A 27432-nucleotide genomic window follows, 5' to 3' on the forward strand; every position below is an offset into this window, starting at 1 on the left:
ATCATCCTCTTCGGAGTCCGTATCCGTTTGTTGCGTTGTCTCGTTGCAAGTCACAATCATTGGTTCATCATCAAGGCAAGTAATAGTAATGTTGTGCAAAATAAAGTGAATGATAAGAAAATAATAAGAGAGAGATATATAATAAACTGAAATGTTTCGATTAGATTCATAATTATTTTGAGTATCAGAGCTCTTTTCAATAAAATCAACTAGTAAAAAGTAAAATGTGATTCATGGTGCTTTTGTTTAGCCTTGCTACCCCGAAGCTTTCCGGGCCCTGGTGGTTCTGATTGACCAATTGCTGACTGAGCATTGGATCTCTTACTATATGATGATGGTGCCAGAATGCACGAACTAACCTTTGGGGAAGAGAATAAAAATAAAGAAAAACAAAAAGGTAACAAGTTAGTGCAGGTTATGAGAAGAAAATTGTTGCAATATTTAAACACATTGTGCAAGAATATAAATCGCGTCCTAATTTGGGTGCCTCGTTGTGCTTGAGGTAGGCCCAGCGAACAATTAACTTGGAGAACTTATAATGCTAAGTGCCTCATTTTATTGATAAAAAATAAGACGAATCCCAAAACGACACAAAAATAGCGGAAAGTAAAATGTCACTAATGGCCATTGACCTTATTACATTAAAAGCGAAAAGAAAGACGCCTAACTACTTGGTCCCAGAAGGACCTTCTTCAGGTTGAATGTTCTCTTTGATCAAGTCCTCCAGCTCGCGCAGATTTTCCAGTAAAAATGCTATCGCCAGACGTTCTCCTTTGCCTTCCTCAGCATTTTGACAGTCGATGACTCTTTCCTCACTTTCCCTTCCAATTCTAGCAAGCTGTACTCCAGGTATTCTAGCTTCTCACTAGCCTTGGTGACTCTCTCTTTCCATTCGTTGATTTGGTTGCTCGACGGGAGGTTTCTCCACCAAGACTGCAAGAGTGAAGGTATGTTTACCATACCGAAGTCAGGAACTTTGTCATTCATTTTCTGCAAAACAAAAGGGTTAAGACCTCACCCCCACCGGACTCGACTATTTAATACCAATAATCGGCATAAAAAGCATTTAGTTCTCCAAATAAATGCACAGAACATGTAGGTGTCCGTTTGGGTTTCAGGGAAACCCGATGGACTTTGGACAAGGCTATCTTAATGAGTCATTATGTGGACAACATGACTGACTCGGCTATGTTTGACCATGATGCATACACAGTTAAACAGAGTAAGGTTTCTATTGGGGTATTAGACAGGTACCCTTGAGCGGACAACTCAAGAGGGAAAGGCACGGAACCGTCGACTGCACCGCTGATCGACTGATTTTACCGCAAATACGCCTTTGCCGAATTTAAAGGGTGATAATATTAGAAGAGCGCAACCACTCATTATAAGTGTTGCTATGGTGTTTGTTTGTCACGAGTGGAATATGATGTTGAATATGTAGTTTACAAGAATGAAACAAATTGACATGTATTTTCACATTCATAAGATAAATGATTACAATAATTGCAGTAATTACAACAATATTGAAATAAAGCAGTAAAGGAAAGCAGCTAAAGGAAAGAAAAGACATGAAGAGCCAAGTCAGTTTCGTAGTGAAAGAATAAAAGACAGTAAATAAAGCAATTAATGAGATAGTAAAGTCACAAGCAACATGCAATGGTAAAAGCCTAAAGAAAATCCCCAGCAGAGTCGCCATGCTGTCGACGCCCCCTTTTCATCTAACCATGGGGTCAGAAATCAGGTATACGACATTGGGAGGACAACTCTATTCCCTTTCGAGAATTGGGTTTGGAAGTTGAAAAGTCGCCACCTAATGATTATAGTGCAATAGAACACTTTAAGAAAGGGTTTGAGATGAAGAGACCAGAGATTAGGGTAAGGGCTAGAAATTATCTCGAGGGGAAGGTGTTAGACACCCCTCAAGATCCACTAGTGTGGTTCCCGGCCATGTTACAATTGTGATTTACAAGTAAACAATCAAGGCTCAAATAAGGACTTGCATACAACATTGCAATTAGGTTGAAAACTTTTGAAGGTAAATAGAGAGGGCAGAAATTTATTAAAAAAAAAGATTTGAATAGTCTTACAAGAAGAGCTGAAAGCAAATAAAAGGGAGGGGGTCCTAGGTTTATGATTAATATGGATCACTTCAATGCAATATCCAGCAATCACTCCTCAGAAGAGGGGTCGCACGTGATATTAGCGCACTGGTCATCATATCCATATTCTACCCTTCCCACCCCGTTAAGGTGTTAAAGCGCGTTTAGTTTCGTTTACTTATTGCATGCTAATAGCCGTTCCAACCTATCAGTCCAGGGGTATTAGGACTTCTAATCCTAAGAGGGAAGAAAGGGATGGGGCCTTTATGGAATTTAAAGGATAAAATTCTAGTTTCGACATTCAAAACAAATATCAAATAAAGGGATGAGTAAACAAGCAAACAAGGCTCAAATAAACCCCTTAAATCAGACAACACTTAGTTTAGCATGTCTTAGCATATACTGATTTGGTCTTAAGTTAAAAATTAAGCGGCGAGCGGACTGGTTCAACACATATATTTAGACAGAAAGTCTGCATTAGGCAACTCAGATACAATTGTCAGAGATTAAGGCACTTAATTAACACGAGTGGGATTACTGATTCTTTTGAAAATAGACAGAAAAGTTTTGAAGAAAAGGCAAGCCGCAGACTTAACAAAGCGACGTAGAATAGTTCCCAAAAGACAGACCATTGAATTGCAGATTAGTAGAGAAAGAGCAATTTTAAACAAGTTTCAAAAGGGGCAGATTGTTTAAGGAGAAAACGAGTTCGAGCTGCAGAACTTATTAAAAAATGATAAAATACAGAAAAGTGATATGTAACTGAGTTGGAAATCGTTCATCAAACTACCAGAAAAGGCAGTAAGTTTCAGAAAGCATGCAAGTTTACCAGAAGATTAGGTTTTAGAAAGAGTTGCACTAATCTGAGAAGAGGGTCAATGGTTCGGAGAACCACTGATTTTTGTCCGTTAGTCAATGGAATCGTTACTGCTTTTAGACGAGTGAGGCAAGTTTGATTTTAAAAACTTCCTATAGACATGATCTCTACGAGTCATTTGTTTTAAACCATCTTAACAAACTTGTAAATAGATGCTGATTTGATTAACCCTAAAAATTTGCCTAATATCGTGAACATGCACATTCCTATAGGCATGATATCTATATGCAAGATTGCAGAAAGTTAAATATTGTCTATTATAGGCATGATTTCTATGGGATTGGATCAGAAACATTAAAAAGAATTAAAACCCTAAAGCATGGTTTCTACCATTTGATGCAGGAAAGTAAAATCCCTCCCACACCCTTTACTAATATTTTCCCCGAGTTTCTTTTACAAAGTTATTACAGAACTGGAAGGAAAAGACTAAAAATAAATACATCAAAGCTACAGACAAATCCGAGGAAGCCCAATGCAACCTTAATGTCCAACACATGTGTTTCACCAAATCCAGATTCCAGTTCCAAGGCCTTCTCCTTACTCAGAATGTTTTCAAAGTTCCAAGGAGTCTTAAGAACTCCAGGCAATGCTTAACACTCTGAGTAATTATAATAGCAACAGAGTAGTGCAGTGTGGAAATGCCAGCCCTCAGACATCCAAGTTCAGAGGGAGCTCAAGGGTCCCAAAGCATGGATTACCAAAGGGGGGCAAAACTTAAGGAACTAGGAGTAAGTGTAAAGTGAGGGGAGTTGAGGGAATCAGAGCAAAGGGTGGTCATACCCAGCCATGAGTATAGGCTGGCACATCCCTGACCCTTTACTTGATCCAAACAAATAAAGAGCAGACTTTTAAAGTCAGACTTGAGCCTGGATGGTGATTAGGACACTACCAGACTCTAGTCAAGGCTCAGCACATAAAAGGGGAAGAAGGGAATGAGACTGATTTGAGTAAGATTCAAGAGAACCTGGTCCCAGGTCATGGATAGAAATGGGATGCTACCCTAACCTAGAACAGTACTCACACATAAGGGATCCCAAGGAAAGGGTGCACATGGAAAACATGTATAGAAAAACATCAAGGAAGGACAAGAAAGCATAACAGAACTTAAAGGTGCAAAAACATGAAGAAAGAACATAACAGACTAAAGTATAGCTACAGAATGCAGGAAAGCACAATACAAACATATAGTGAGGGACATGTGAAAGGGAGAAGTAAACACATAGTTTTGGAGAATGTTATTTAACTTATGGAGACATACCAGTTGCAACTTTCAAACAGCAGAACAAACAAAGCAAGAAAACAACCAGAGAGTCCACTCTAGCCTCAGCAAACACTTGAGAAAAGCAAGCAAGATTCTATAGTCTAGCCTTGGCTTTCAGCCGACTAGACACAACAGTAATACTAATAGTGGTAAAGAGAAGAGAGCTTTTAGTGTGTGTGTATTTTTTTTTGAACTCTATTGTTCGTGTGTTTAAAGAAAAAAGAGCAGGGTATTTATAGTTTAAAAACCAGGCAAGTCAGCAAGGCAAAAAATAATTCAGTATCAATTAGAATCAATCAGGAGAAGGGGATTCCTTTAATTAAGGAGTCTGAATTTGAACGGTAAAAGGGCAGAGTTTTATTTAAGGAAATAAAATCAAGTAACACATTGGGCAATGAAGGGTAAATACATAAGGGAAGTTTAAAAATACACGGTTAGGTAAATAAGGTAAGAAGTAAATCAACTAGTACATAGTAAATCAAGGAATCAAGGATTCGAAATCAATAATGAACCAAGTCAGAAAAAGGTCCAAATTAGACAAAGAAAGAATCAAACAAGCTCACATAATGGTAGTCTGAAATCAATCCCCAAAATTAGGGTTATTTCGAGAGGGAAAGGTCTGACTATAAAGAGTGCATAGCTTTAAACATGCGAGGCTGGAATTAAACAAACAGAGTGGTCATGCAATCAAGAGTAGAAGAACATAGCTAGAAGAGAGTGTCAGATAGCATGAGAGAAATCAGAAGGTCTTGCAAAGCTTAGCAAGAATCAGAGAACATGAGACGAACTTAGAAATTAGGGTTTTTGAAATCAAACTAGTTTAGACATAGGAAACAAAACAATCGAACACAAGTGTTTTGAAAACCCCCAAAATCTAGGGTTTCCTCCATAGATTAAATGTAAAGACGAAAGCGTAGAAAATTAGGCAAAGTAAACTCAGAAAATCCAAGGAACATAAACATTTCATGGAATCATAATGAAAGAAAACACAGAAAGGAAATCACTAGCAAACCCTAGGAGGAAATACAATAAAAGAAGAATACATAGAAACCATAGTGAAAACACTTAGGAGTTACAACAAAGCAAAATACGGTAAGAAATCACAGTAGAACAAGTAAAAATCAAGGAAACCCTAGGTTCGAGAAGACGAACAGTTTTGAAAGCAAAAACTTGAAATGATGTAAGAAATACTTTAAAAACCTCAGAAATAGCACAGATCTAAAGTAGATCTAGAGATAAACAAGAAAACCTCGAAATGGCATAGGGTTTCAGAGAAACCCTAGAAAATGAGAAAGGCCTGGAAAAGGGGCTGGTCCGAGTCGAGATGGACTCATAAGGCTAAGACACGCCGGAGATGAGCCGGAGATGGCCGGAGAAGGTGAAGGGAGCTCATCGGAGAGGCGAGGAGGTGGAAGGTTCCAGTGAGAGTGAGAGATAGAGAGATAGAGACGAGTGAGTGATTGAGAGGGGATTGGGGGGTCGTTAGGTTAAAAAAAGGAAAGGGCAAACGGGGGTCGTTGATTAAAACAATCAATGACCACGATTTTAAAATGGGATCTGGTCGGGTTCATTTGATAGGGTCTGGGTCAGGTAGAAATAAAATTGGGTTGGGAATTGGGGGGGTTAGAATTAGGCTGTAATTGAAATCAAAAAGAGGCTAAAATTGAAATAGTCATTTTTCCCTTTTGAATTTATAAAAATAGTAAAAGATGTTAAAAATCAAATTAGAAATATTGGGTTGATAAACAATATGTAGGTATTAATTTAAAAATATTAAGACTGATTTTGTAATAAAAATTGCTATTAAAAGAAGTAGGCTAAAATTGCAATTTCGTGCAATTTTAGTTTAAAAATACCAAATGGACTTGTAAAATTATGCAAAAATCATGTAAATTATATTTTGACGTAAATGTGAGAGTGAAATAAATTATTCACCAAAATGACAAGTTTTGGGAATAATTAATGGATTTTATAGTGCACAATAAGCCATAAATTGGTCTTAAAAATTATTAAAAATGCCAAAATCTTTTGGGGTGCTCATATATGAACACATATGCTATTTTGAAAGTGTTTTGAGTATATAAAAAATACATAGGAAAAAATTGGGTATCAACAGACCCCGGTTCCACCTTGTCCTATGTTACCCCTTTTGTTGCTATGGAATTTGGGATAGAACCAGATCAGCTTCATGAGCCATTTTCGATGTCTACTCTGGTGGGTGAGTCTATTACGGCTGCTCGAGTTTATAGAGGTTGTGTTGTTACAGTACGGGGTAGGGATACCACAACCGATCTTATTGAATTAGGGATGGTCGATTTTGATGTAATAATGGGAATGAATTGGCTTTATTCATGTTTTGCCAAACTTGATTGTCGGACTAGAACCATAAGGCTTGAATTTCCTAATGAACCTATTGTTGAATGGAAAGGAGATAATGTAGTGCCTAAAGGTCGGTTTATTTCTTACCTTAAGTCCGCGAAGATGATCAAGAAGGGGTGTATCTATCAATTAGTTCGGGTTATGGACACCAATGCCGAGACGTCTAGCCTTGAGTTCGTGCTAGTTGTGAATGAGTTTCCCCATGTCTTTCTGGATGAACTCCCTAGAATTCCTCCAGACAGGGAGATTGATTTTGTGATCGATGTGATGCCAGGCACGGAGCCTATATCAATTCCACCTTATAGAATGGTACCGACAGAATTGAAAAAGCTAAAGGAACAATTGAAGGATTTGCTAGAAAAGGGGTGGGTTTCATCCGGCTAAGTGTGTCACCATGGGGCGCACAGGTCTTGTTTGTAAGGAAGAAATATGGGTCGCTGCGGATGTGTATTGACTATCGGCAACTCAACAAGGTCACAATCAAAAATAAATATCCTCTACCAAGGATAGATGACTTGTTTGATCAATTGCAAGGTTCTTCGCGTTTCTCAAAAATTGACTTGCGGTCTGGGATCATCAATTGAAGATAAGGAAACAGGATATTCCAAAAACAGCTTTTAGGACACGGTATGGGCATTTTGAATTTATGGTGATGTCTTTTGGCCTAACAAATGCCCCGACAGCTTTCATGGATCTTATGAATCGAGTCTTCAAGCCTTTTCTAGACTCCTTTGTGACAGTATTCATTGACGATATTCTTGTATATTCCCGAAGTCGAGAAGATCATGCTAACTATCTCAGGGCAGCTCTGCAGACTCTTCAGCAACATCAACTGTATGCAAAATTTTCGAAATGCAGATTCTAGCTTGAATCCGTTGCATTCTTGGGTCATGTCGTCTCTTGGGAAGGAATTATGGTTGATCCTCAAAAGATTGTAGCTGTGAAGAATTGTCCTAGGCCTACCACCCCAACTGAGATTCGTAGTTTCTTAGGTTTGGCTGGGTACTACAGGAGGTTTGTGGAATGGTTTTCTACTCTTGCCTCTCCATTGATTAAATTGACGCAGAAAGTAGTTAAATTCCAATGGTCCGATACTTGTGAAAGGAGCTTCCTAGAATTGAAATCAAGATTGACTACAACACCGGTATTAGCTCTGCTAGGGGGTACCGAGGGATTTGTGGTATATTGAGATGCTTTAAGGATCGGGCTTGGGTGTGTGTTAACGCAACACGACAAGGTTATAGCCTATGCTTCTAGGCAACTCAAGAATCATGAAAAGAACTATCCAACCCATGACTTAGAGCTGGCGACAGTGGTGTTTGCACTAAAGATTTGGCAACATTATTTGTATGGGGTCCACGTGGATGTATTTACGGATCATAAGAGCCTTCAATATATTTTCAAGCAGAAGGAGTTGAATTTGAGACAAAGAAGATGGCTAGAGTTACTCAAGGACTATGACATTGATATTCTCTACCACCCGGGAAAGGCTAATGTTGTAGCGGATGCTCTTAGTCACAAATCTATGGGGAGTTTGGCTCATTTGGAGGCATATCAGAGGCCGTTGGCCAGGGAGGTTCACCAGTTAGCTAGTTTGGGAGTTCGCCTGGTGGACTCTAATGAAGGAGGAGTGATTGTGCAGAATAAGGCTGAATCATCGCTTGTGACGGAAGTGAAATAGAAGCAATTCAACAATCTATTGTTAGCACAACTGAAAGAGGGGATTCATAAACACAAGACCACAGCTTTTTCCCTTGGCATGGATGATGGTACCCTACGATACCGAGGCCGCCTATGTGTTACGGATATTGACAGTCTTCGGGAAAGGATCATGGCAGAAGCTCACACTTCCAGGTATTCCATGCACCCAGGTTCTACGAAAATGTATCATGATCTCAGGGAAGTTTATTGGTGGAATAACATGAAAAGGGATGTGGCGGACTTTGTGGCTAGATGTCCGAACTGTCAGCAAGTGAAGGCCGAACATCAAAGACCTGGTCGATTGGCTCAAAGAATAGAAATTCCAATGTGGAAATGGGAGATGATCAACAGGGATTTTGTGGTAAGGTTGTCGCGCACTCTGCGCAAGTTTGACTCAATTTGGATGATTGTGGACCGACTCACGAAATCGGCGCACTTCTTGCCAGTTAAATCTACCAACACAACGGAACAATATGCTCAGTTGTATATCAAAGAAATAGTCAGGTTGCATGGCACTCCAGTCTCAATCATTTCAGATCGAGGGGCTCATTTCACTGCCAACTTTTGGAAGAAATTTCAGCAAGGTTTGAGTACGTAGGTAAATCTTAGCACAACTTTCCATGCTCAAATCGACGGGCAAGCAGAGCGGACTATTCAGACGCTTGAGGACATGTTGCGTGATTGTACTCTTGATTTCAAAGGTAGTTGGGATGACCATTTTCCACTCATAGAATTTGCTTACAACAACAACTTTCATGCTAGTATCCAGATGGAACCATTTGAGGTGTTGTATGGTAGGAGATGTAGTTAACCCATTGGGTGGTTCGAGATTGGAGAAGCTGAATTGATAAGGCTGGACCTCGTGCATCAGGCTATGGAGAAAGTCGAGATTATTAAAGAGAGGTTGAAAACTGCTCAGAGTCATCAATAGTCTTATTCGGACATTCGTCGCAGAGATTTAGAGTTCAAAGAAAATGATTGGGTATTTTTGAAGGTTTCCCCCATGAAAGGCATCATGTGATTTGGGAAAAAAGGGAAATTAAGTCCGAGGTATGTCGGACCGTACAGAATCATTCAGAGGATTGGTCAGGTGGAATACAAGCTCGAGCTGCCACCTGAGATGTCATTGGTACATCCGGTCTTCCATGTGTCTATGTTGAAGAAGGTAGTGGGAGATCTGTCCACTATTGTGCTAGTTGAAACTATTGAGGTTAGTAAAGTACTATCTTATGAAGAAATTCCAGTTGTCATTCTTGATAGGCAAGTCCAGAAATTGAGAAATAAGAAAATTGCCTCCATAAAAGTGTTATGGGGGAACCAGCAGGTTGAGGAATCCACTTGGGAAGCCGAGGAAGAAATGAGAAAGAAGTACCCACATTTGTTTGAATAATCATGTAATAGCTTTTATGCATTTGGGTCCTATGAACTCTTATCTTTTGATTTGATCTATGTTAAACTATTCCATTTTGATTATATATGTTGCCTATGCGGCCATGGTTGGTGTTGTACAAGTTATGTTATGTCTACGGAACATGTATATGCTATTAGGATATGTATCTGGGGCCCTCTAACAGGTGGTAGGCCTAGTTACAAAAGAAACTCTAGTGAAATTTTCAGAAATTTAAGGAGTTAACCAAATTCGGGGCTGTTGATATATTTCATGATGTGAAAAAGTTGAAGTTACATAAGGATGGCTAATGAATGAACCATGATCCTCATTCGAGGACGAATGATCTTAAGCGACGGAGAATGTAAAGCCCCAGAAAATTTTGCTAAGTAATTTAAGATTTCGTGGTGCCAAGGTAAGCTAATTATTTTATCTTGTGTGCAAATGAGGATTCATGATATAATGGATATCAATTGGATGTATTAATAAGCGTATAAGTCATATTATAAGTGATTTGGGGTCTAAGGAGAGGCCTAAGTCTAAGCCAAGTTGAAAAATTTCATAATAGACTAAAGTTGTAAATGAGTACGCACAAGACCTCACTTTGGACAAGCATATCTCCATTTATATAAGGTTTTGTGTGATGCACAACCTATCAAATTAAATCTCTTTGAGTGTAGTTTCCAACTCATCAAACCATTTGACATTTGGAGGTGTATACAGAACATTATGACCATTTTACCGGACCTGTGTCAGATGCGCGTCCGCGGGAAAACTGATAGTTTCTGCCTCCGAGCGCGGCCCAAGCGCAACCACTGCGTCCTGGGCGCAGTTTGACTGCGGTCGCACGCCTAGCAGCCCTATAAATACCCCAAGACCGAGTATAGAGAGTCTTTAAGTCATTGTTTTGAGTTAGGGCTTGCTCTATCAAGGGGAATCCATCTCATACTTCCCTCCTATGATTCAAGGTAGTGTTTTTGGAGTATTTTGAGTTGATTACTACTCCTAAACACTTATATTTACAAGGATTGATCTTGAAAATCCATAGATTCCCATTCAAATCCCTAAATTGATCAAGAACACTACAAGTGGGGATTCTCAAGATTCTTACTACAAGAGGTATGTCTATCATCTCTAACTACTCTATGGTGATTATTTATGTAAGATATATACGTTAGAACTCATGGGATGGTGATTGGAAGCCATAGGTGTCTAACCTAGGTTGTGTTGGTGTTGTAGAGATTGTGAGATGGGTTATTGAGGTATGATTCTTGGGTGTAATAGTATTATGTATACATGTATGTACAAATTAGGTTTGTGGGAAGATTGTTGAACATAAATAAGTAAAGATTGGGTTGGGGAATGAAGGAAATCTTGTAAAAGAAATTTGAAATCAAGATGCTCGACTAGTATTTGATAAAATGCTCAAATGAGCTGAAACCATGAATACCCTCCTAATTTGTGTTCAATTTTGTTATGTCTCAAAGTAGATTGGGATTGCTAGAATTTCCGGAATGTCGTAGTAACTTAAGGAAAGCTTAAACAAGGTATATATGGCTAAAACCCCGTCTTTTAGAAATTGAGCTCCATCGGTGTTTGTGTAAATACGGTAGGATCAAAGTTGAATTGTTGTGTTGATTGTTGTTTCACATGAATTTGGGGTTGCGACCTTATATGCATGAAAGATGTGTCTCAATATGATAAATGTGCTATTCCTGATAACTTGAAAGGGTGCAAGGAGTATGAATCATGTACTGAAATGCTTAGATCTTAAATTGAGATTGAAGCTGCATATGTTGTGTCCTCTATGCGAAGTCTCATCTATGCTTACAATTTTATTTGCTCTTGTGTGCACATGTTATCCTAAATTACAAATTTAACATTGAAATTGGGAATGATGTGAAATGTGGCCTAGTGCCAAATATATGACGTGATAGTTGTGGCCCCAAGTGCCTATGAAATGACATATGTGAAACAAAGATTGAGTTGACATGATTGATGAAAAAGGGAAACGCCTTGGTAAGGTGGCCTATCAGATCGGAATGAGATCGGACGCCATGTCGTGCACATGGTGGTATTGTGTTGATATTCAATCCCGGATAAAAAGGGAAAATGGGATTGTGATTGAAGAGTATGTCTCAAGTGAGGCAACCTAGCTGATCAGGTCGAGATCGGACTCCGCTCAAGCTAGCGGTAGTATTGTGAACAATGATAAACAATATAAAATACCCCAAACTAAAGTGAAAATTGTATGATTCTTTTCCTTGATAATGTTGTGATTGTTTGAAACTTTTGAGTTATACTTGTGATTTCCTTATGTTTGGTATGAAAGTTCTTTCTAACTAGAAGGTGTTTAGTTATACACACTAGTACTATTCCATGGTACTAACGTCCCTTTTGTCGGGGGCGCTATATTTTTTTTAAATGAATGTAGGTGGCTCCATTGCGGATAGTGCCAATCGCGCGTAGCGGAGTACCTTCTTCTCAAAGTCTTGGTGCGCCCCTTTCTCCTTCAAGGGGTTGTATTGTACATCTTTTGTTGTGGACTTTCACTTTTGAGGTATTGCCAGAGCCTTGTTACCGGCGTTGTTATACTTGTCTTTTGTATCCTTAGAGGCTCCGTAAACATATGTGTGGGTTATGTACGGGTGTTTGATGGGTCTACGAACCATGTTGTAATTCTAGCTCTCGCTTCTCTAAAGTGTAATTGTATGGAATCTTAAAAACTTAACTACGGTTTAAGGTTGTGATATAAAATGAACTAACTGTGTTGAATGTACTACCTTTCCTATTGTCTAAATAAATGAAAGTATGGTTTCCTTATTCATATTGAGTTGGGTAGAAAGTGTTTGATAATGCTTGCTCAGTTGGGTTCACTCGATTGAGCGCCGATCGCGTCTACCGAAGTTGGGGAGTGAAAAAATTCCACTGCCTCACAGCCAAACCCTTCGCAAATGCAGGACATGCATCGCGAACGCGAAGGTTAAAACCTGCAACACCAACAGTAGTTTTTCTGCAATTTCCTCCAATATGAAATAGTCCGTTTAACCACCCGAAACTCACCCGAGGCCCTCGGGACCTTAATCAAACATGCCAAAATATCCCATAACATCATTCAAACTTGTTCCAACCTTCGGAACGCTCAAAAAAACATCAAAACACGAAATTTGCATCGGATTCAAGCCTAAGAATTCCAAAACTCCCAAATTCCGCTTTCGATCAAAAAGTCTATCAAACCACATCCGAATGACCTGAAATTTTGCACACACATCCCAAATGATACTACGGACCTACTCCAACTTCCGGAATTCCATTCTGACCCCTATATCAAAATCTCCCCTATCAACCGGAAAATGCCAAAATTCCAATTTCGCCAATTCAAGCCTACCTCTACTACAGACCTCCAAAATATGTTCCGATCACACTCCTAAGTCCCAAACCACCTCCCGAAGATGTCTGAACCATCGAAATTTACATCCGAGCCCTTCTTCACATAAGTTAACATTCGGTTCACTTTTCCAACTTAAGTTCACTCAAAAAAGACTAAGTATCTCAAACATTGCCAAAACCTTTCCGAACCCGAGCCAACTAACCCAATAACACATAATACTGATAAACAAAGCAATAAGAAGCAGAAATAGGGAAACAAAGTGGTAACTCATGAAACGACCGGTCGGGTCGTTACATCAGGTCCATCCATAAGTACAATTAAAGTAACCACAAAAATAAGTTTATCTCTTACCTCTTAAATATGAGTCACCTACAAATCACTATCAAATAGCTTCTCCATTAAAGGTCTTTCCCGTTTTTTCCTCTTGATCGTGCAAATACCAATGCGCATCTAGAAACCTTTCAATCGTTGAACCATCTCTGAAATGAAAGTTTAACTGAAGGTTCACAACCTCAATTTCAAACCCTATGCTAAAATCTCAAATTCATTCATGAAATTAAATTGTAAAAGAACTTACGTGCATTCAATAATTTATGGAAGCAGAAAAGTATCCACAACCAAAACAAGAACAAAGACAAAGGCGGATAAAGAACATAAAAGAAAAAGCAGAGAAACCAGTGTAAGGAAAGAAGCAAACAGCAAAAAAATGAAGGAATCGTGATTATGTAAATTTGATAGAAGGGAAATAAAATGAATTAGAGCATTGTATTTCTTCAGATTCACCAATGTATGAAAGTATAATGGATTGAATCTTCAAAAGCATTTTTCCCGTAATTTGGTTCTCATACTGCAAATCTGCAAATTAGTTATTCTTAATTTATTCATTAATAGTTAATGCACAATATAGCTAAGTTTACGAGGACACGGTATACTAAGGTTCAATATGACAGGGAGAAAACCCCACAAATAATTACCTTTCCTCTCAGTGTTCAAGTAATTGTTATCCACAAAATTTTATTTGTATAATCTTCTAATTTTCATTACATCATAAGCTTGTTTTTTCCTGCCGCTTATCTTTCCTTTACATTTCTATTCTTGGTGGAGTTTCTTGTTTTCTCAGCATAATCGGTTATCACTTCATAAAACCATCATCTCTCGAACGATTACTAACTTTACAATAAAAATTTATTGGTCATTTTAAGCTGGATTAATGCTCCAAAGTTCTAATAAGCTGAGGATGAACTTTATTTTTCATTATGGTTAAGATATCTCATTGGATCTAACTTTCAATCCCATAAGTCGGTAGGAGATTTTTTAAGGGATGCAATAAAAAATTCAACTGGGATATATACGAATTTTGTCTGCCACATGCTTGCAAAGAAAACCGCCCCTTATTCCTCTCTAATCTTACTACATTTATGTCTATTACGCTACATATGCAAGCCTTCGGCCCTTCGCAGTAAAGACTTTTCAGTAAGTGTCATAGCAGCAAAGACTTTTTGATAAGTGCTTTAGCAATAAAGACTTGGATAAGAAGACTTAGAAAAAACAAAGTATTTTTTTATCACTAACTTTTATCTTTAATTAGAACTTGTTTGGCATAAAGTAAATTTTGAGTTGTCTAAAACATATGTTGATTCGAATAGGTCGTATAATGGGCACTTCTGAGACTAAATTTCCATTTTAATAGTACGTATAACATGTAGTTCACTCCAATAATGGAGCAAAGCCTATGCATGTACGCAATTGACTTAACATAGTTGAAAGTTATAAATTAGCTATAGATTATTACTTCCAAATTGTGCATACAATTTAGCTTGAAAACTGCGAATATTTTGCAGCTATTTATGCTTCAACTCAACTGCAGCTTAGATATTTGTAGCGTATACCTGAAAGCTATATAGAAACTGCTAAATTCCTACTTGTTAAATTTTTTAAAGTAATTAATGGACAATTCTATGATTAATGGACCAAGAAGTATTCTTTTTGTTTTGCCTTTCCTGAACCTCCTGGATATCAGCCTCTATGAACTTTAAGTTATTCTTTAATTCTTCAAACAACTGCTCATGCATCATCATCAAAGTATATCATTTAAGAGTTACATATAAACAATACTAATAAGTGGAAGGAAATATAAAAAAAGGAGGAAAATGTTGCTTTCCGAGAAAGGTGAAAAGAAATTATTACCTGTTTTAGAGCCCCATAATCTTGCGGAACTGAAAGAATTAGTTGCTCTTTACTACATTTGCTTGCACTTTCTGAACAAAAGAACCAAGTAAGAGACACACATGCATGCATAGAGAATCAATTTTTACTTATCAGTTCTTTGAGAGAAAGTATGTATAAGTTGAAGAATGCAGCGTCACAAGGTCTAAAACTTGCCACGCAAAACCAAGAATGTTTTGTATCTACTTTCTATTCGGACCATATAAAAGCAAGGTAAAAATATCAAGAGTGATGGCACTCTTAAAGGTTGCAATGCCTTTTGATGACCCTCGAGGGAAAAAAAGAAGATTCATAAAACCATTCTTACCTATTGGGGTCTTCTGCAACTGTTAGTGCAAGTGATGAGAGATTTTTATTAGTCTTATATCTCCAGTACAAGAATTGATCAGGTCCTGGACCTAGGTAGCTGCTTCAATGCTGCAACCTGTCTAATAAATGTTAAATAGCAATGGAACATAAAACCAAAAAAATTAGTTAATGCTTTTTCGGGAAGAAACATGTCGTGGAGAGTCTTATTTCCTTCAAGAGATTTTATCTACTAACATTTTATAGGCATCAGTGGTGCTCATATCATGTAAGATTTAAAAGAGAAATGAAAAGAAGCTGACAAGAAACTAAAGATTAAACAAATTTGTGTAACAGAAATCACATGCCACAAAAAACATGGAGAAAGACAGACAGCAATATGTAATCATAAAATATCAAAAACACCGAAACCAAATTAGGACACCAAAAACAAAGAACAAATCATTAATAATTTCAGTTGATGAACAAATCGTTTGATAACATAAAAGTGTTACATTAGTCACCAGTCGATTATAGATACATGCATGTACAAATCAATACACCAAGCAAGACAAGAAATAGATTAGAAAGAAAATTACCACAAACGTACAACAGTAGAAGCAACCACAGGACAAGCAATCGAACCATATGCGATTAGAACAACATAAAGTGAAAAAATGGAAGAGAAAGCAACGAATTTTCAAGCACAATGAAAAGGGGGGAAATGGTGGCTTAAAAGTGAAAAAGAGTGGGAATTAGGGCTGAAGAGAAAATGGAGAAATAGAGACCAGCGGTAAATGTCAAATGAGCGAAAGAAAGAAAAGGGACAATTTTGATTTCAACGAGGACACGTGGGAATTTACAACAGTAACACGCAAGGGATATTATTAATATAAATTTCCGAATTTACCCTTCGTCGTCCAGACATGTTTTACTTATTATATAGTTAAATTAAAAAAAAAGGAAATATTCATATTAACATTGCAGAAAGCATAAATACGAAATTTGATGACAAATATAGAAGTTGTTACGTGTAAATTTTATAACATATGCATGGCAATGATGGCATGTTACATTGTATTTCATGTACACTAGTTCAGTAGGAAACTGGAGGCAGATCAATAGGAGAATTGTTTTATAGACTTCTCTTTTGCATACGTTGTGGTTAAAGTAAAAATTGTTTGACCCTCCAAAAAATATTAGTGTCATCTAAAATAAAACGAAAGAAATATCAATTTTAAATATATTAGGGAGTATATATATATTTTTTCAGAAACAGAGGGCATGGCCTGAGCAACCAATTTGGACTGATTGAGACCGTGACGCTTGAGGGTCAAGCTCCAGCCAAGGCGCATTTCTTTCTTTTATAAATATGGTCAAACTTCCACGCAGGTTCTGTCTTAAGTAATTTCCTCCTGCTCTTTACATTAATTATTTTCTATTACAGTCAAATTTTTCTATAACAATTATCATCTATAAAAATACTTTATTATAATAGTTAAGTTTTCTTTAAACTAAATTTTTATGTTATATTATAATATATATTTTCTATAGCAGTAATTTGCTATATATATAATAACAAATTGGCTGTCACAGTGAGGTTTGACTATATATATATATATATATATATATATATATATATATATATATATATACTTATCGTTTTAATTAGTCGTTTATCATTGAATTCTGCTACCGGCATTGTTGACCTGCTGACCTGACTCCTTTTGATGTCTCATTTTCCTCACTACATACAATACTACAATAATTAACTTATTAAATATTTCTTGCTTCTATTACACAAAAGTTTGCTTATATAAACAAAAAATCTCATTCTTTCCTTGTATAGTTGTATATATCATCCCTTAATTACCTCTCTCGATCACAAACATAAGCACAATCACAAATACAGGTAGAGGGGATGGAATTGCTTAAAAAAATATTCCTTAGAAACTTAAACAAGCAATGGAGAAGAAGAAAATATCATCATCTGGATGGTGTTGGAAGGAATAACATGAAAGTTACAAGGTTTGGTGGGAAGAGAGCAATATGGAAGATTAAAGCAGTCCCAAAGTTGAAAATGAAGATGTTTTCCCCATTGAAATTATGGAAAAAGTTGAAGAATGCCTATATCAATATGATGCTTAACTTGTCCGGAAATGTCAGTTACTTAAGCAATGGAAATGTATTTGGTGGTAAAAGGATTCCCAAGGCTCGACAAGTTCAAGTTGGTTATACAAATACAGAGTTTGAGAACAGATTGATGCATGAGATATACAAATCTTTGGTGCCTTCTATGGAATTGTATCCTAATATGTAGAGAACCCATTCATTGTTTTCTTTCTTTCTTTCTTTCTGTAATTCTGTAACAGCCCAACTCATTAGTGATATTGTTCGTTTTGAATTTAGACCCATATGACTTTAAAAACATCATTGGGATTTAAGGTTTGGTTAATTATATACTCAGCATCTCTCCCGCGATATGTAACGGCTTATCTCACTAGTGATATTGTCTGTTTTAGACTTAGACCTGCATGGCTTTAAAACGCATTACTAAAGTCTAAGGGTTGTTTACTTATATACCCAATATTTCTCCCGTGTTTTGTCGGTGTGGAATTCATCTAGAGTGTCACATTTTTGCCTTCCTTTAATTGGCCTCACGATTAAAAATAATTGAGGGGATTTGATTTGAATAGCTTTATTTTTTCATTCCCTTTAACACAAGCTTTTGTGGAGCCATAACTTGAAAGTTCTATTTTATATTTATTATATCAAAATCTTGCCTTGTTAATCTTTTTAAGCTTTTGTTTCTAGTCTGTTCTTCCTCTTCCTATATAGACGGCATAGAACGCTAAATTACTATTGTTTGTGTCACGATCCGAATTTCTCACCCTCGAGATTTCGGATTATGATGGCGTTTAAGAATTTCACTTGCTAGACAAGATAACGTTAGCTATATTTATTAACCAATTTTAATAATTCAAATCAAATGATAACAATAGAAACCAAATAATCTGAAATAAGGTGATAAACTATAACGACTCGACCAGTCGTTTTGAGTTGCACTTCACTCGCCAGTTCTCGGGCATGTCTAGCCCTGTATGATGTATTTTGACTTATGTTAATCGTCGGTTTTGGTTTTCAGATTAATCGGACTAGATATGGAAGAATAATTCTCAGCTTGAAGCTTTAAATTTGAAAGGTTTGACCAAGTTTTGACTTTTTAGTATTCGATCTCGGATTTGAATTATTTATAATTTGGTTAGCTCCGTTAGGTAATTTTGGACTTGGGAGCGTGTTCGAAATGTGACTTGGAGGTCTGTGGTGGAAATTGGAAATTTGGCGATTTTCAGTCGACAGTGGAAATTTTGATATTGGAGTTGGAATGGAATTTCAAAAGTTGGGGTAGGTTCGTGGTATCATTTTTGATGTGTGTGCAAAATTTGAGGTCATTCGAATGAGGTTTGATAGGTTTCAGCATCGTTTGTGGAATTTGGAAGTTTAGAAGTTCTTAGGCTTGAATCCGAAAGTGATTTGGTGTTTTAATGTTGTTTTGAGTGTTCCGAAGGTTCGACTAAATTCGTATATTGATATGTGACTTGTTGGTATTGTTGGTTGAGGTCCCGAGGGCCTCGGGTGTATTTCAGGTGGCTAATGGATTGATTTTGGTGTTGCGAAGATAGCTGGTTTCTGCTGGTTTTTGGAACTTCTGGTGTTTTCCGCACCTGCGGAAAGAGAGCCGCAGGTACGAGGTCGTAGGCGCGGAGGGAAGGTGCGCAGATGCGGGATTTTGGTAGCTGAGACTGAAGGGCAGGTGCGCAGGCTTGGCCGCACCTGCGAGCCCTGGGGTGCAGGTGCGGAAGATGGAGACTTAAGTGAAATGCGCAGGTGCGGCGCCTTGACCGCAGGTGCGGTCACGCAGGCACGAGAAATAGATCGCAGGTGCAAAAAACCTGGGCAGAAGGTATATATTGCACACTTCACGAATTTTGGTTTATTCTTCACCATTTTTATTCGATTTTGGGGCTTTTGGGAGTGATTTGAAGAGGGATTCAAGGCGATTTTCATTGAGGTAAGTTACTTGAGCCCTAATACGCATATTTATGGTAATTTTTCTTTGTTTAATCATGTAATTAATGGAGATTTGGGATGAAAATGAGGGGTTAAGGCTTGAAAAATTGGAGAGCGTGATTTGAGGATTTGAGGGACCAAATGATGTCGGATTTTGATGAAATTGGTATGGGTAGACTCGTGAGTGAATGAGCTTTCTAGTTTTGTAACTTTTGTTGGATTCTGAGATGTGATCTCAAGGGCCGGATTTGAGCCAATTTCGGGATTTGCATCTATTTTGGTAGTTTTTCTTGTGGAATTCATTCCTTTAGCATATGTTGATGTTATTATTCTAGTTGTGAATAGATTCGGAGCGATTGGAGGCCGAATCGAGGGGAAGGAGCATCGGAGTAGATGTTTGACCGGTTTGAGGTAAGTAATGATTGTAAATCTAGTCCTGAGGGTATGAAACCCCGAATTTCGCATGGTTTTACTACTTTAAGGTAACGCACATGCTAGGTGACGGGTGTGTGGACGAGCACCGTTGGGGATTGTGACTTGGTCCATCCCATAGCTACTATAAAGTTGCGTATTTGACTGAAACTATATGATACTTATGTGTCTTAGAAAGAATTTCTATAAATTGGGTTGAACGCCATATTTAGGCCTTGTGCCAGAGCTGTTTGGACCCTTAGGGGCCTTCTTTTATTATCCTCTCACCGTTTTGATTAAAAATCTATACTCAGTCATGTTATGCTTTACTGATTTCATAACTCAGTCTTTATTACCCATTTTGATGCATATAAAATGTTATTTTGGGTTGAGCACCATGTTCTTTACTGATAGCACGAGTGGCTTGAGAGGTTTAGGACTGAGTGAGGTCGAGGGCCTGCTATGTGAGGATACTATTGGATCGGGCTACGCGCCACAGCAGGTTGTTACTGATTCATAATTATGTGAGGCCGAGGGCCTGATTGATTTATGCCACGAGGTGGCTTGTTATAGCGCTTGGGCTGTAGGAGCCCCTCCGGAGTCTGCACACCTCCAGTGAGCGCAAGTACCCTTTATGAGTGATATGATGTTTTGCCCGATGGGCTGTTCTTGATTCATGTTGTGCCCGAGGGGCTATTTACGAGTGATTGTGAGGTATGCCCGAGGGGCTGTATATGAGTGACTGTGAGGTTTGCCCGAGGGGCTATTTATGATTCATGTTTGCCCGAGGGGCTGTTCCCGAGTGATGTTTTGCTCGAGGGGCTGTTTATATTTTCATCATTTTTGCTCACTGTTGCACTGAGCCTCTGTTTGTAAACTATTGAAAGATGTTTTAAATGGTTTAACTGAAACTGGATTTAAATGAGCTGAGTTGATTCAAAACCCTGATTTTAAAAGTGTGTTGTATTCTACTCTGATTTCATAATATGAACTGCATATGTTTTATTGCTCGTCACTACTGCTCAGTCTTTATTTACTTTTATTACTTACTGAGTTGGCGTACTCACATTACTCCCTGCATCTTGTGTGTAGATCCAAGGGTTGCTGGACGTGCTAGCAAGTGTTGACTTCATCTGTCGCGGATCTGTGGAGTTAGCAAGGTAGCTGCATAGCGATCGCAGCCCTGCTCATCTCCTTCCTATCTTCCTATAGATATTATTAGTTATTTTCCAGACTGTATGTGTCTTAGTATTATCCGACAGTCTATCATGACCCAAACCGATGGGCCGCGATGGGTGCCCGAGTCTTACCTGTCAAACACCCCTAAGCATGCGTCTAAGATATAAACCTGAATAACATCTGCTGAATTACGAGAATAATATACAAGAAGGAAACCTGCCCAAAAAGGCATCCATACATATATGTGCAACATACGTAGGGCGAGCCGACAAGGCTGCTATAGACAACAATATACCTCAAAACTAGAAGCCGACAAGCCCAAATACTATCTAACTAGACATACTGTCTACAGACCTCTAATAGAAATAAAATTCTATAAAGACGGGACTAAGCCACATCATACCCATATATATATATACAAACATATCATACCAATATCAAAAGCAGCTCCGGATCAAGTGGAGCGCGCCAACTCTCGCTGATCAGGGATCCTAAGAAAGGGGACCGTCACCTTGCCTACCTGCGGGCATAAAATGTAGGCCCCATGAAATAGGGCGTCAGTACGAATAATGTACTAAGTATGTAAGGCATAAAAATTAGTACATAATAGACATAGATAAAATATGAAATAAAGAAATCCATCTGTAAATCTGAATAACTTTATAAATCCTGAAACATTTATAATGACATGTACGTGCATATAAATGTTGTGTCATGCATAGGTATAGATGTACATAATATCATCACGTATATAACACCGTTTGAATCATATTTCAACCACTGTGGGCAACATCATCATCATATACTAGCTGATCAGGTGGTGGTGCGTATATAACACCGTAACCTTTTCCCATATCCCATATACATATATTTACATATATACGCGTATATAACGCCATCTGGTCATGGGTCAATGCACATGTATAAATGGGTGAAATGCATGAAAAATACGTAATAATCTCAATATTCCTTCCGGATAAACTTTTTCAACTGCGTATTATTCTGAGACCTATGAGTAGAAGATAATAATAATTCATATGGGGAATCAAGAATATAGACACCCCTAGTATTTCTATGAATAGAGTAATTTATGAAAACTGTGCGTTTGCTCGTTTCTTCTGTATAATTTGGACTATGCCAAAAGAAATAAGGGATGGCCTTAACATACCCGGAGTAGGGAAAACTCCGTATAATATTCTTGGCGAAGATTGCGCCGTCTCTTTTAGAAGCGCAAAATTCGGATGGAATTAAGCTTATGTTTTTTTGAAGTATTGAACGAAATGAAGCCAAGAAATGGAGAAATTAGCTTTCGTTGAAAGCTTGAAGATGGTTACTGTTTTCATGGAATCTAACGTTTCTTTTGATTCCAAAATGACAATATCTTTTGTCTTTGTAAAGTTTCTTAAGTTCTGATAGTAAGATGTTATATTAATCATAATAATGTATCCCTTCCTTTGCCACCAATTGCAACCTAGTCTTGGATTTAGCAAGAGTCATAGCTTCACTTTGTGGCCTTCTACCACGTTTTTTGAAGGGGTGTAGTTTATAAATTTTTATCCACTTATTAGTTAACTGGGTAATGTCCAGTTATCGGGTAATTAACTAATTACCCATATAATTTAAAAATTACCACAAATTACTTAAAATTCTACTTATTTTTAATATACTTTATACATTATTCTACCGTGGTCATATGGTACCTTGCATGGTACTAGTTCATAATTATTGGGTATTATCGCGCGACCCGTATTTTAACCCAAATTGGCTACTTTCAACAAAAATCGTTTTCTTTAATTCGTGCATCCTTTATCTTTTATGACACTTATTTATCGCTTGTTATAAATAGCGTAAATACATTAACCTCAAGATAATCTCATCCCTGAGACTATATCGATTAACTGAAGACAAAACTTTTAACGTACGAAAATGCGAGATGTAACATCCCTGCCCCTTTTGAAACATTCGTCCTCGAATGTTTTAACACTCCGGGATCTATATAACCTTGGCAGAGTCGCCTTTATAACAACACTACTATCAACTATTTCTATAGAAACTTAATAATTTAATGCCACATAGGATCATAATCATTAATAACGACAATGGCCTCACACGAACAATGATAATAACTAACACAGGAATCTATACACGTACCTTAAGGTTATAACGTCTCAGTAGGACCCTTCTCTGGAGGAGGAAATAACTAGGGATATCTAGACTTCATGTATTTCTCGGCCTCCCAAGTCATTTTTTCCACATTGTTGTTTGTCCAAAGTACTTTCACTGAGGCTACCTACTTATTCCGTAGCTTGTGGATTTGTCGGTCTAGGAGGGCAACTAGAATTTCCTCGTATGACAAGTCCTCTGTAATCTGTACATCATCCGTGAGCAGCACTCGAGTAGGATTGCCAATGCACTTCCGTAACATAGATACGTGAAAAATCGAATGGACAAACTCTAATTCAGAGGGCAATTCTAACTCATAAGCTACTTGTCCCACTCTCCGAATGATCATATAAGGCCTAATATACCGTGGGCTAAGTTTGCCTTTCTTGTAAAACCTCATCACACCCTTCATAGGTGACACCTTTAAGAATACCCATTCATTAACCCTGAACTCTAAATTTTGTCGCTGCACGTCAGAATATGACTTCTGACGACTCTGAGCTGTCAAGAGTCGATCTCGGAAAAGCTTCACTTTTTCTATGGCTTGCTAAACCAGGTCTGGCCCATGTAACCCAGATTCTCCAACATCAAACCACCTTATAGGTGACCTGCACCTGTGCCCATACAAAGCCTCGTACGGAGCCATCTGGATACTGGAGTGGTAACTGTTATTATATGCAAACTGAATAAGCGGCAGATGATCATCCCATCCACATTTGAAGTCTATCACACAAGCTCGTAACATATCCTCAAGTTTCTGAATAGTACGCTCAGCTTGTCCGTCTGTCTGGGTTCCTCTATGAGGTTCATCCTTAGAAAGGATTGGGGACTCAAGTTAGCTGGAACTCAAGGATTGGGGATGAACCTCCAGAAGTTAGTTGTACCTTGAGTTCCTCTATCTGAGATAATAGATACAGGGACACCATGTAGTCGTACTATCTCCTTAATATAAAGCCTTGCATAATTCTCTGAGGAATATGTAGCTCTGACGGGCAGAAAATGCGCTGACTTTATAAGCCTATCAACAATCACCCATATCGATTCAAACTTACGTTGGGTACGAGGTAAGCCCACAATGAAATCCATATTGATTACTTCCTATTTCAAAGTTAGGATTTCCATAGACTGTAGTAACCCACCGGGTTTCTGATGCTTAATCTTAACCTGTTGACAGTTAGGACACTGAGCGACAAACTTCACTATATCCTTTTTCATTCCGTCACACCAATACACTTCCTTGATATCATGATACATTTTTGTTTCTCCTAGATGGATAGAATAAGAAGAATAGTGAGTTTCTCCCATAACCTGCCGATACAGCCCTACAATATTAGGCACACATAATCGCCCTCCACATCGAAGGACCCCATCTTCTGCAATTTCAAATGGTGTCTTCTCCTTCTATAATGAACTAACACAGGATCCTCGTACTTGCATTCCTTTACTTCAGTTACTAAAGAGGATGTTGTCGTATCTTGAATAATCATTCCAATATCACCTAAGTCTAGTTACTGAACTCCAAGACTAGCTAGCTGATGAACCTTATGGGTTATTCCCCTCTTTTCTGGCTATAAATACGACAGGCTACCCATAGATCTATGGCTGAGGGTGTCAGTTACTACGTTCGCCTTCCCCGGATGGTATAAAATATCAACATCATAGTCTTTAACTAGCTCCAACCATATCCTTTGACGTAGATTCAAATCCTTTTGCTTGAAGATGTACTGAAGGCTCTTATGATTCGTATAGATATCAATATGAATGACATACAAGTAGTGCCTCCACATTTTTAGTGCATGAATCATCGCGGATAACTCTAAATCTTGGGTCGGGTGGTTCTTCTCGTGCTTTCTTAGTTATCTAGAAGCATAAGACACAACCTTACCATGCTGCATCAGCACACAATCCAACCCAATGCCTGAATCGTCACTATAGATAATGTAACCATCGGTCCCTTCTGGAAGCGTTAGAACCCGTGCTGACGTTAATTTGTCCTTTAATGCCTGGAAACTCCGTTCACAAGTATCAGTCCATTGAAATTTTGCTCCCTTATGAGTCAAATCGGTCAAAGGTGCTTAAAGGGAAAAAAATACATCTACAAATCTCCTGTAATAACCTGCCAAACTGAGAAAACTACGAACCTCCGTCGGTGTTGTGGGTCTAGGCCAAGTCTTCATTGCCTCAATCTTTTGTGTATCCACCCGGATGCCTTCACCCAAAATGATATACCCAAGGAAAGCTACAGAGTTTAACCAGAATTCACATTTAGAGAATTTTGCATAAAACTTCCTTTTTATAGAGTTTTGAGCACAGTACGCAAATGATCTGTATGTTCGGCCTCTGAACGACAATATACCAATATATTGTCGATAAATACAATTACGAAAACATCTATAAAGGGCCTGAATACATGGTTCATAAAATCCATGAATACTGCTGGGGCATTGTCCAAACCGAACGACATAAAACGAAACTCAAAGTGCCCGTATCTGGTTCTAAATGCTGTCTTCGGAATATCTTCCTCCTTAATCTTTACCTGATGGTAACCGAACCTCAAGTATATTTTTGAAAATCACTTGGCACCTTGCAATTGATCAAATAAATCGTCAATCCTTGGGAGCGGGTACTTATACTTGATCGTCACCTTATTCAACTGTCTATAATCAATACACATCCGTAAGAAACCATCTTTCTTCCTCACAAATAACACAGGTTCAAGCAAGTCCTTTAGTTGGTCTTTCAACTCCTTCAGCTCTGTGGGGGCCATTCTATAGGGAGGAATAGATATTGGATGTGTATCCGATAGGAGGTCAATAACAAACTTAATTTCTCGCTCTAGGGGAAGGTTCAGAAGTTCAACGGGAAACTCATTAACTACTAGGATGGACTGAATGGTTTGTGACTCTACTTCCATATCCTGAACCCTAACTAAGTGATAAATACAACCCTTACTGATCATCTTCCTTGCCTTGAGATAGGAAATAAATCTTCCTCTCGGCGATGTTGTATTACCTTTCCACTCCAAAGCAAGCTCCCCTAGAAATTAAAATCGGACTATTTTTTATCTACAATCAACGTTGGCATGACAAAAAGCCAGCCAATCCATACCCATATAACATCAAACGCTACCATATCTGACTCAATTAGGTCCGCTACGGTAGATCGATTATGAACTACTATTATACAATACCTATATACTTATTTAGCTATCATTGAGTCCCCAACAGATGTAGACACCTCAAAAGGTTTAACCAATTCAGGTGTTATTCCAAACTTACTAGCAACCAACGGAGTAACGTATAACATCATATGAGGAGACTGGAAATATACATGTAACAACATCAGGCGATGACTCCTGGTCCTGTCATCCTGCTAACACATAAATACGGTTCTGAGGACTGCTTGAGCTAGATGCTCCACCTCTGCCTCTACCATGACTCATTGATGCTTGTAGACCTTGCCCGGGGGGCGTACTGATGATGGCAAACTAGCTACAGATCCCGTTGGCTGAGCTACGCTTACATCACCTCTCATCAGACAATCCCTCATAACGTAGCTGGGATAACCACAAGTATAAAAAACACCTAATACCATACATAATTACCTGGTATGTTGCTTACCACATTGAGCACATCGTGTCAAGGGCGGCCTCATCTGACTTGACTCACCCCTATACTTAGAACCTGAGGCCCTGAAATTTTGACCATACCTTGAATATGTGGAACGATCAAATCTCTTACTGCTAAACTGAGGGGGTGCTCTAGCTGATGGCTGGGTTGGACACCTCGGGTACTGCTACCTCTGACCACCTCGAAACTCACTAGAAGGACACGAAGATCTCGCTCTCTTATTCTGGGCCCTATCATGCTCAAGATCGGCCCTCTGTTTCTGTTTACGCTCCTCTACACCCTGAGCATATGCCTGAATACAAGAAATATCCGTGTCTGGATAAAGTGAGTCCGACATAAAATCGTTAAGCAAGTGAGGCTCTAATCCCATCAC

At 38.3% G+C, this 27432-nt stretch overlaps 1 long non-coding RNA gene across 3 annotated transcripts; it reads right to left on the reverse strand.

The window, feature by feature from the left end:
• Positions 1 to 254: 254 nt before the first annotated feature.
• Positions 255 to 16391, reverse strand: LOC107830303 (uncharacterized). Of its 3 annotated transcripts, none has more exons than XR_012704263.1 (5): positions 16206 to 16391; positions 15629 to 15745; positions 15283 to 15353; positions 13447 to 13574; positions 255 to 990 (listed from the first exon to the last, which is right to left on the reverse strand). It is a non-coding gene; the product is annotated as an uncharacterized LOC107830303 (long non-coding RNA). The 3 variants fall into 3 exon arrangements; XR_012704265.1 differs by having other exon boundaries at positions 15629 to 15749; XR_012704264.1 differs by having other exon boundaries at positions 256 to 933.
• Between the last annotated feature and the right edge of the window lie 11041 nt (positions 16392 to 27432).

The sequence above is a fragment of the Nicotiana tabacum genome, chromosome 21, assembly GCF_000715075.1.
Source record: "Nicotiana tabacum cultivar K326 chromosome 21, ASM71507v2, whole genome shotgun sequence".
In the NCBI taxonomy this organism is placed as follows: domain Eukaryota; kingdom Viridiplantae; phylum Streptophyta; class Magnoliopsida; order Solanales; family Solanaceae; genus Nicotiana; species Nicotiana tabacum.